The sequence below is a fragment of the Chelonoidis abingdonii genome, chromosome 1, assembly GCF_003597395.2.
Source record: "Chelonoidis abingdonii isolate Lonesome George chromosome 1, CheloAbing_2.0, whole genome shotgun sequence".
In the NCBI taxonomy this organism is placed as follows: Eukaryota; Metazoa; Chordata; order Testudines; family Testudinidae; genus Chelonoidis; species Chelonoidis abingdonii.
Window position 1 is genome coordinate 216,399,338 of NC_133769.1, and position 9,967 is coordinate 216,409,304.

Consider the following 9,967-nt stretch of genomic DNA (forward strand, 5'->3'; position numbering starts at 1 on the left):
TGTAGAGAATCAAGATCTTTGCATAGATAGCCCTGGCCTTCACAGGTTGCATTATACCCACCCCCTCCTTTTTCAGGAAGCAAACTGAGTCTCCAAATCCTGATAGAGTTAGTGGGAAACTGAGTAGAATCTTACAGAATTTCCAGTCTCCATGTGTGGGAGCAACCCATATAGATGACAGTAGGGCCCAAAATTAGTCTTATGATTTCATACCACCACCAATTCCTGCAAACATAATTTTGTCTTCTAAAATAAAACCTTAAAAGTGTTTCTCTTATTATGCTTCTGTGATCAGAACAGGTGCAAAGCATGATACAATAGCCATCTCATGTTTGTATCAGCATCTTTCAGCAGAAGATCCTAAAGCACTTCAGAAAATCAATGAAGCCTCATTTCCATGTTAGTCTGTATAAGTGCTAGGTACGGCACTGTAGTTTTAAAGAGTAATTTAAAATTATCATTATATTATTACTCTGTGAACATTTATGTTAAGAAACTAGAAACTACCATACAGAATAAAGAGACAAGGTCCAATATTTCCTCACCCACCTTGTCCCTCTAAAATGTCCTGGGACTAACATGGCTAGAACAAAACTGCAAACATACAGAATAAAAGCAGTACATCTCTCAAATCCAGTTTTTTCACAGTGGCCAATATCAGATACTTCCGAGCAAACTGCTAAAAATCCTGTGATAGAAAATTCTGAAATAACCTGCCCACAGAAAGTTTTTATTATTCTTGATCAGTTAGGGCTTGTCTGCATAGTGGAGTAATGCAAATTACAAGGGTGTGATTTGTAAAACATACTGATGTATTACACATTAGTTGGTCCATTTAGATGCTGCTGGTGCACGCTAAAGGTTCCCTAGTGCTCTTTACCGTAGTACTGTTTGAAATCGTACTATATAAACCATACTAGGGAATCTTTAGCATGCACCAGCGGGATCTACAACAACCAATGAATGTGCATCATATTAATTCACTTTAGAAATCACTCACCTATAGTCTCCATTACAGTTCTGTGTAGACAAGCCCTTAGCTTTATGCCCTGAAGCACAAAAATTTATATATACTCAAAAAAACCCTTGAAGTTTTAAAGTAATTGGGTGATAATCGTGTCTTGTCCTTTTTTGAATCCTACATGATTCTTAACCTTTATCTTAAAATATCTGTAGGTTTATACATAGTGTAAAAGGGCAACAAAACTGGGCTAAATGGACATTTAAAAAAACCAAGTCCCTGTGTCTCCTGTCCCAAAGAGCTTATGTGAGCTAACTATAAAAAAGTAATGTTAAAGTGGGGAGGGGAGAAGTAATAGGTCTAAACAGTTGCTGTGCTTAGTACTACACAGTTTTAATTTTTATTCCTTATAATTACACTGAATGCCTCCTCTCGCATTATAAATAAATAGGAGGATGCATTACTAAGCACAACCACCATATAAGCCTGTTACTGTAACCAGTTTCCTCCTATCCTGCCCACTCTCCTCTATATCATCCCTGGTATATATGCAGATCACATTAGTTCTGTGGGGCAGGGGCCAAGATTCCTGGTTTATTTTTAGCTGCCAGAGAGGCCTAACCCAAACTGAAAAGTTTAGACCAGGGGTGGCCAACCTGAGCCTGAGAAGGAGCCAGAATTTACCAATGTGCATTGCCAAAGAGCCACAGTAACACGTCAGGAGCCCCCCCACCTCCCATCAGCTCCCCACCACCCAGTGTCTCCCACCCACCAGCAGCACCACCGATCAGCACCTAACCCTCCATCCCTGCGCCTCCCGCCCACTATGATCAGCTGTTTTGTGGTGTGCAGGAGGTGGTGGGGGGAGGCGGAAAGAAGGAGGAGGAGGAGGAGCAAGGGCACTGCAGACTCAGGAGGAGGGGCGGTGGGGCAGAGCCAGGGGTTGAGCAGTGAGCACTCTGTAGCACATTGGAAAGTTGGCAACTGTAGCTCCAGCCCCAGGGTCGGCACCTATGTAAGGAGCCGCATATTAACCCCCGAAAAGCTGCATGTGGCTCTGGAGTCACAGGTTGGCCACCCCTGGTTTAGGCAAAAAACCAAAAAAGTTCAGCCATTTATTTACTGCTAGCATTGGACATTGCTTTGTGTAATGAGTTTCACTTCCGACCATCACACACTATCACCATGAGCTCACACTCATGTTATTTTCTGGGAGCAGAAGATACTTCCATCCGTTCAGTGAGAACATAATACCCCAATATTCTTGTCACCATTGGATCCCTCCATGTAGCCAGGAGAAGAAGTGGCCCGGCAAAACAGACCACTTACCCTTGGGCCCTTACTTGGTGAGTATCTTCCCCCAAATCCCCTGTACAGAGACAGAGCTATAGGGTGCAGCAGGGACAATCAGGAACAGCATGAGGGTCACCCCAGACCTGTAAAGATGGTTCTGGTGGAGCAGGCTGGAGGACTAGGCTTGTGGGTCATCGCTCCCCAGAATTCTATGGGGCAAGGTGCACTGGAGGAGGGCTCATCTTGGTTCCATATACCCTCTTAGGGGAGTGGAGAGAAAACCCTTCTGGATTCTGGTCATCACTTCTTAGGACCGTCCACAAGCCCAAAAGCCTGGTAGCAAGTCTCCCAGACTTGTCCATGACAGCTACTTTTGAATCTGCTTGAAAGCTACATTTCAGTTTCTAATTCCTTTTGAACTTGTATTTAGGAAGTTTCATGGCTACTTCAGAGTGGCATAAAATAGTTTAACTATTCATAATGAACCCTGAAAGCTAACTGATCAACAGGCAGGGTATTAGCATAAGATATAAAACAAGCCTCAAACCTACTGCTCTTGGCAAAGGACCATTAACATGCGTGCACCTGTGAGGCGGCAAGAATAATAGTAAGCAATGTTAGGACAGTCAATTTGAGCTGATCTTTTAACCATAGAGCATTAGGGTAGCTTAGAATCCATAGCTAAGTGACTTCTTGGTGCAACATCCTATCTCCCAGCAAACAAATGAGTCAAAACAATACAAAACTCTAAACTTAGTGGAAGCTGGTGAAACTATCAACTGGTTCAAAGACAGGAAACTCTGTCTTCCAATCAGCATATTTTCCTCCTCAAGGTTTTACACTGGGTACAGTAAGAATGATTTCTAAATCACTTTACATAATTAAAAAAGAAAAAGGAACAAAAAACACCCCATTAAAAATACCTATACTATAAACCAGCCCCTAGAATAACTTCATGTGAAATGCATTCTTCCTAAGGATTTACTATCACCCAAACAGCTGTTCTTATAGAGTTTGCTGAATTCCCCCAGCAGCCTGATTGGAGTTTGAGTCTCCAGCCATGCTTCATTACTTGCTCATGACTACCTGTGTCGGGGAGGCAGGAGTTAACTCTTTGTTGCTGGAAATCAGTGAGGCTCTGTGCACCCTGTCACACACAAAAGATTTAAATGAATGGTATAGAAATCAGACGTTTCATTCTTCACTCGTTATATTCCCTATCCAATGCTCTAGTTTTAAGTCAGATATAAATAATATGTTTTCACTTACTATCTATCAATTATTAATATATATTTCTATTGTAGTGGTGTCTAGAGACCTCATACAGGTCCCCAGGGGCCCCATTTACAAGGTGTTCTGCAAACAAATGCCTTGTCCCAGGGGTCTTTAAGTGTAAGATATAGATTCACTATACAACAGAGGGGTGACAGGACAAGGTAACATCAGAGATAGGTGTGATTACCTTTGCCAACAGTCATGACCGTCTCAGTAGTCACTAGCCTAACCAATGCCAGACAGTAAATTTGGGGGCTTGTTTTAATGTATTTTTTTATTATTATTATTTTTTCATTGTTGTTCCTTGACTTTAAAAAATAGACTGGACAAAACAGGAATCCACCCTAGAGTTTTTAGTGGTTTCATTTGTTAGTTTGCATTTGATGTCCATATGATCCTGCAGATCAATGTTGTGGCATTTGTATAGGGTATGAATTGAACAATATTCTTTAAAAGGTGTGGATCTAAGGCAACCTGCTTGCATTTTATTTATATAACTGTTATCTCTAGAATGGTCTGTTAATGCTATGAACAAAAATAGAGTTGAATATTTGATGAATATCGATGGTTAATTTGAACTATAGTTTACATGATTACTTATAATAAACTGTGATTTAGAAACATCAATATAACATTAAGAACAGTCTTGGAGTAGCTGGAAAGGGAGGAAGACAACCTGGATAGTTTTAATTTAGATATAAGCCATATGTTCTGATCTAGGCCAGTTAGGGTTGAGGGTGGGAGATTTCAGCACCACTGAATCTGAATCTGAACTAAGACCATCTTTTCACACATTAGTTATGCCATCTTGGGCAAACTCTTATGAATTTGCCTTGTTTGTGTAGTATTTTGAGTTCATCTGAATTGGAACTGGAAAATACAAACTTTCCTGTTTTGGCGCCATCCTGGAATTTCTGGATCACCCAACAGGACCCGATGTGGATCCCCTGAGCTGAATCCAAACCACTCAGAAGTTTTGAGATTCTGGGTTTGGGCCATCTCTCATTAATCACCTGATAGGTCTTTTCAATCTCTAATGTCTGTGGTTTTGCAAAGTACTTTGGTGTGTGACTACTGCAATATGAACAGCTGCATATTTTGGTGGGCATACTGCAATATTTTCACTCGGACCATTTTATTTTCTGGGATACAGCTGTTAAAGATGTTACTTAATACTTAGCCCACTAGTGTGCTAAATGCAGATCCTTTCTAAAGAGGAATATTCTGACTTCATTTGTAGATGTTTTTTGAATTTGCCAATGAAGTGAACCTATTTATGGATGTTTTCCTGTATCGGTCTTCTGACAAACCTCCATAATTGTATTCTGCCTTATTATGTGATAATATTATGTCATTTTCCTGTTCTCATCTCAGCAGCATGCAACTGAAGATAATTAAAATAATATAAAAATGATCATTTAAAAAGTTTAGCTCATATAATTTTGTCTAAATGCTCAACTTCAGTTAATGCAAAGCAAATAAAACACATATAGGATTGGTCACAATAGAGTTATATTACTACCTGCATTCTCTGAGTTTTCTTTAGATAGTTTGTTATGAAAGACATTATTTGAAATTAAGTGTAAAAGCCTCTTGTCTGATTTCCAGACAACCACACTGTGGGTTGCATAGGGAAAATTTTGTCCTCGTAGTCTAGAAAGCCTCCTGGGATATTTCTTTTCTCAACCAGCAGATGGAGTCACATCTTTGGCTAATAGAAATGATGCTTTTATAATATACCTAATCCTTACAATATTTTAGCTAGTATTTGTATCTAGATTAATGTTCACCTGAAGCTTAATGAGAAATTCAAGGTTGAAATCACATTTATATTTCTCTTCTGGTAAGAGAATGCATGGAGCCCCTACATGAAAAAAAAAATCTCTCTCTAAACATTTCCCTAGTTTGCTTCAATTGTACTGTTCTGTTTGATCACTTCTATTAGGACCCAGTCCTGCCCCCACTGAAGTCAATAGAAAAACTCCCATTGTTGTCAGGGGGGCCAGGATCTGGCTCTTATGGCAGTGAGTAGAGAGAACCAAAGAATAATAACTATTTGCATGTACTTTCCACAAATAGGGTCTCGCTCAACTCCAATTGAAGTCAACCATGGGTATTGGATTGAATCCATGGTGAGAAACAATGGGTGTCCAGTCCCCCAAGTTCACTTTGCATTGTTTCCTATGACACTACATGTCAACAACTGTGGTGCAAGGGAGAGGAGTAGGCATGTCACGGGAGGGCTGGGAGCTTGATGGGGCAGAGTGTGTGGAGCAGAGCTCTACTACACCTGATCCTCACTGGTGGAAATTACAGAGCACCCCCATCTGCTCTAATTTCCACCAGCACCAATTGACCCAGGATCCAAGGAGATGCAAGTGGCTCCCTGCAGCTACCATTCTCCCCTCAGCCAAGTGCATCTCATACATAGTGGAAACATGGGGCATAAAACCACACTGTAAGACAGGAGATACAGTTGGACTAGTCTGGATTATGTATGAAGAGCATATTGTTGTCACAGGAAAACATTGATCCAGCATACAAATACCATCCCAGAGTTTACATTTATCATACAGACTTTCCCTTTAAGAGAGCCCCAGTTTTTTCTTTATTTCTGCAGTGTCACGCTTCCTGCATTTAAGTGTTGCTGGACTTCAATGAGCAGCAGAAAGAAGGGGATCATTCTTCCAGCTAGTCAAAGTGACTTTCCTGAGAATGCAGCTTGACTCTTGTGTGCTGCTTCACCATTCTTCATACGATTTGTACTGTGCCTACTAACCACTTGATATAACCCATAAGATACTTCATTGAACACTGGAGTCTTTTTTAGAGGCTACCCAGAGTCCTGGCGATTGCTGGAAGGGAATTAAACACAGCCCATATTCAGTCACTAATTGGATTCCTAATTGTCCTGTCCACGCCCACTTGTGGAGGACAGCCAAACTGAGTGTGTCTAGAACATAGTTAAGAACAACTCATCAGGTTAGAGCCACAAAGGGGACTTAGGCTCAGCATCGCAATGCCTAACTTTAGGTAGCCTGCTGCCTAGTGGCATCCACAGCCCTGTTTTGTGCCCAGGCTTCCCATACAATGCAGTGGAGAATTAGATGTCTAAGAATGAGATCCACAAAAGCCAGCAAGCTGAGTGGGGAGCCACTGAGACTAGCCAATAGGGGAAATGATTTAAAGGAGAAGCAAATTCTACAATGTTGGCTCCGCTATCAAAAACCACAAAGCCAGTTGCTCTGGAGGCACATCGCAAGCACTGCACCAGCTGTGGCAGCTGGAAAGCACTGGTCCAGCTCTTCACTGCTTTGCACCCTGTGCGGTCACTTACACCTGTGCAAAGTGAGTGTAAAATGCTGCCCCTTGGCACAGTAGCCTTTGGCACCAACCTTGCCTGGGAGTAAATGCCCACCCAAGTTGTAAGGCAGTTGTCAGTCAGGCCTGAAAGTTCAAACCAACTGTGCTTTCTCTGCAGTCAGGATCCTTATGCAGCTTTCCTGCTGGGTTGCAGAACACACAGCCCATTTTTCATTGACTGACAATGAGCAGTTTATCATTGGCAGTGGGAGAAATGAAAGCCCAGTCTGATAGATTGTATCTTGAAACTAATGAAATAACTGTGGATTTAGTCTGAGCAGCTAAGCAAGGAAACATCTGTTACTTCTGAAGGGGAAGCGGTTATCTCATTGGATTACATTTTATTCTCTCCATATGCTGATAAAATCAGGACTGCTTTCATCATTTTCTTGTTTTCAGCATTAGTTTCTGCTCCTTAGATGATCAACAACTATAAATGGTCCCTTTCTTTTTTCTCTTTTGCTTTAGCCTAAGATATTGCCCAGGGAAAGAGTTAAAGCATACAGAATGAAATTCATTCTTGTGTAGAGGGTCAGCATGCAGAAGGCTTATGTGGGACAGTCACCGGCTCCTGGTGAGGTCTTTTGAGGGGTCTCTGCTACCCCTGACTGGCCCTCCTTTGTTAGTTCCCTGTCAGGCAGTTCTTGAACCCTCACGTCTAAGTCTAGAAGCATGCTTCAGTCTCTTGGCTGTGTTCAGGGAGGCTGGTGCAAGGGTGTTGCCCCTTTGCTATCACAGACCTTTCTGACTTCCTTTCCTTCTATGTTCTCTCCCCTTTATAGCAGGCCTTGTTTTTTTCTGTTGAACACACAGTGGGTGCCTGCCTCCATGACTGGCAGCTCTGGCAGCTGCGTGCTACTGTGGTCAAGCTGCTTGCCTCCAAACAAGAGAGGTTCTCCTGTCTCCTCCCCGTCTGTCTACTCTCAGTCCTGGGTTTGTAGACACCATTACATATCCTCCCCCACAAGACTGAGATCTAGCCTTGGCTGGCGTAGGCTGCTTTCTTGGACAGAAAACCAGCATTATAATGCAAATTTCCTTGTCAGTGTTGTATCCAAAAGGCGTATGGTTGTAGTGACAGGTACCATCTCATGGTCCTTGGGTTTGTCTCTTTCATCACATTTAGCCAGCGCAGGAGCATGTGATCAGGGAGTACTGCAGGTTCTTTAATGCCCATTTGGCAGCTAAACTCATTTTTCAAGATTGGAGCCCCAATCCTTACTACAGATAACTACATCATCCAAGTATGCTGCCGCATATTGACTGTGCTATTGGAGTAATCAGTCCATCAAATGTTGAAAAGTGGTAGCTGCTGTGTGTAACCCAAAGGGCTTGGTCTTAAAATGAAACAGGCTGAGCAGCACAGAAAGAGGTCTCTTCTTCTGGGAATCTGGTGTTAAGGGGATCTGCCAATACCCCTTTGTTAAATCCAAAGTGGTGATGTATTGTGCTACTCCCAGTCAGTCTAAGAGTTCATCCACTTGTGGCAAGGAGTAGGCATCAAATTTAGAAATTGTGTCCACTTTCCTGAAATCTATGCAAAAATATAGTGAGCCATCCAGCTTTGGACCAGCACAATAGAGCTCCTCCAGTCATTGTGAGACTTTTCTATCACCCTGAGTTCCAATATTGTCCTGATCACTTTCTTGACAACTCCCCTCAACTTGTTGGGGATTGGTTGGAGCCCTTCCTGTATTACTTTAACAGGTTCTGTATTCATGCAATGTGCTAGGAACATCTTCTCAGGTATAGCCAAGAATATCCGTGGGATAGCAGCCCCTAGCTGGAGCACCTGCTTCTTTTGCTTATGATTTAAGTTCTTTCCGAGGGTTACTGAGCCTTCTCTTAGGATTTCATTGCCTTGAGGTCCTAGTTCTGGTTCCTCAGGATACAAAGTGATGAAAAAGTTTTTCCTGGCTTTCCCTAGCTTCCGTAAATTTACCTGGTAAACCTATTGTTCTTTTCTCTTCCCTGATTGTCTGATCTAGTAGTCTATGATAGCAACTTTCTTTATCATCTCATAAGAGCCTTGACACTTGGCCATTAAGATTGACTACAAGCTTGGAAGATGCAACAGGACTCCATCACACGGTTGAAAGATGCGTATAACCCTTTTGCCAGGCAACAAGGGCTGATTTCACTATCTAGGCGTTCCTTCTAACATGACAAAACAGAACTGGCTCAAGCCACCCTACCCCCACCAAAAACGTAATCTGGGAAAACCTAACACCGCCGTGAGTTCCTCTAGGAGGCAATGCTTCCCCTTTCACAACCACTAAATCTGTGTATTTTATTAAAATCTGTGTGTTTATTATTTTATTAACTTTTATTAAAAGGGAAAGGGAACCAAGCATTAATTTGGGAAAACATAACAATCATATTTGAAAAAAAATGTGACCATAAGCAAAACACCCACCTCAGAGTATGCTGGGCAGTGTCCTTCGCCTCAAGTTCTCACCTTGCAGTGTGAAAGTCCGACAAACAAATGTTCCTTTAACACACCACTCCCCTCTCCCGCCACTGCACCCCACTCACAGTTGCTATTCTTGGTGAGTAAAGACCCAGAGTTCAGAGGTGCGTTCACATGAGTTCATTTTCCACCCAGCCCCTGCTTACATCCTTCCCTCAGCCAAGAATTGTCATCCTGGCAAATCACACTCCTTATTATATCAACTCCACTAGTTCTCCCTAAAGAATCTGAGAAAGCCTACTATGGCTGCCACAGGTCTATGAGCTAAGTGTATCAGTTCTTCACTAATCACCTCAGGTGCATCATAAGTTAACCTGCTTACTGGCCTTATAACCCTGTCATGCCTATTGAGAGTAGGCATTGCAGGGGTGTGGGAGAGGGACTTCTTCTTGGGCTAGGGATGGTCAGGGTTTCCTTAATGGTCCCTCAGCTACTGGCACAGGCCCCTGCATCTCTTGTTCTAGCACTGGAAGGTTCAGGGAACCAGAGACACCTTCCAACTGTATGTCCCCACTGTCCAACAACCTAGTGTGTCATCACAGGCCTGTTTTTCTTCAAGGAGGTCTGGAAATTTTGGTGGGACAGACTCGTCATCTGAGGCTGGT

General features: G+C 42.4%; 1 long non-coding RNA gene across 1 annotated transcript; it reads left to right on the forward strand.

Moving 5' to 3' along the window:
- The first annotated feature begins 1,893 nt into the window (after positions 1 to 1,893).
- On the forward strand, positions 1,894 to 4,959 carry LOC142045812 (uncharacterized). The gene is made up of 2 exons (XR_012654689.1): positions 1,894 to 3,403; positions 3,691 to 4,959. It is a non-coding gene; the product is annotated as an uncharacterized LOC142045812 (long non-coding RNA).
- The last annotated feature ends 5,008 nt before the right edge of the window (positions 4,960 to 9,967 follow it).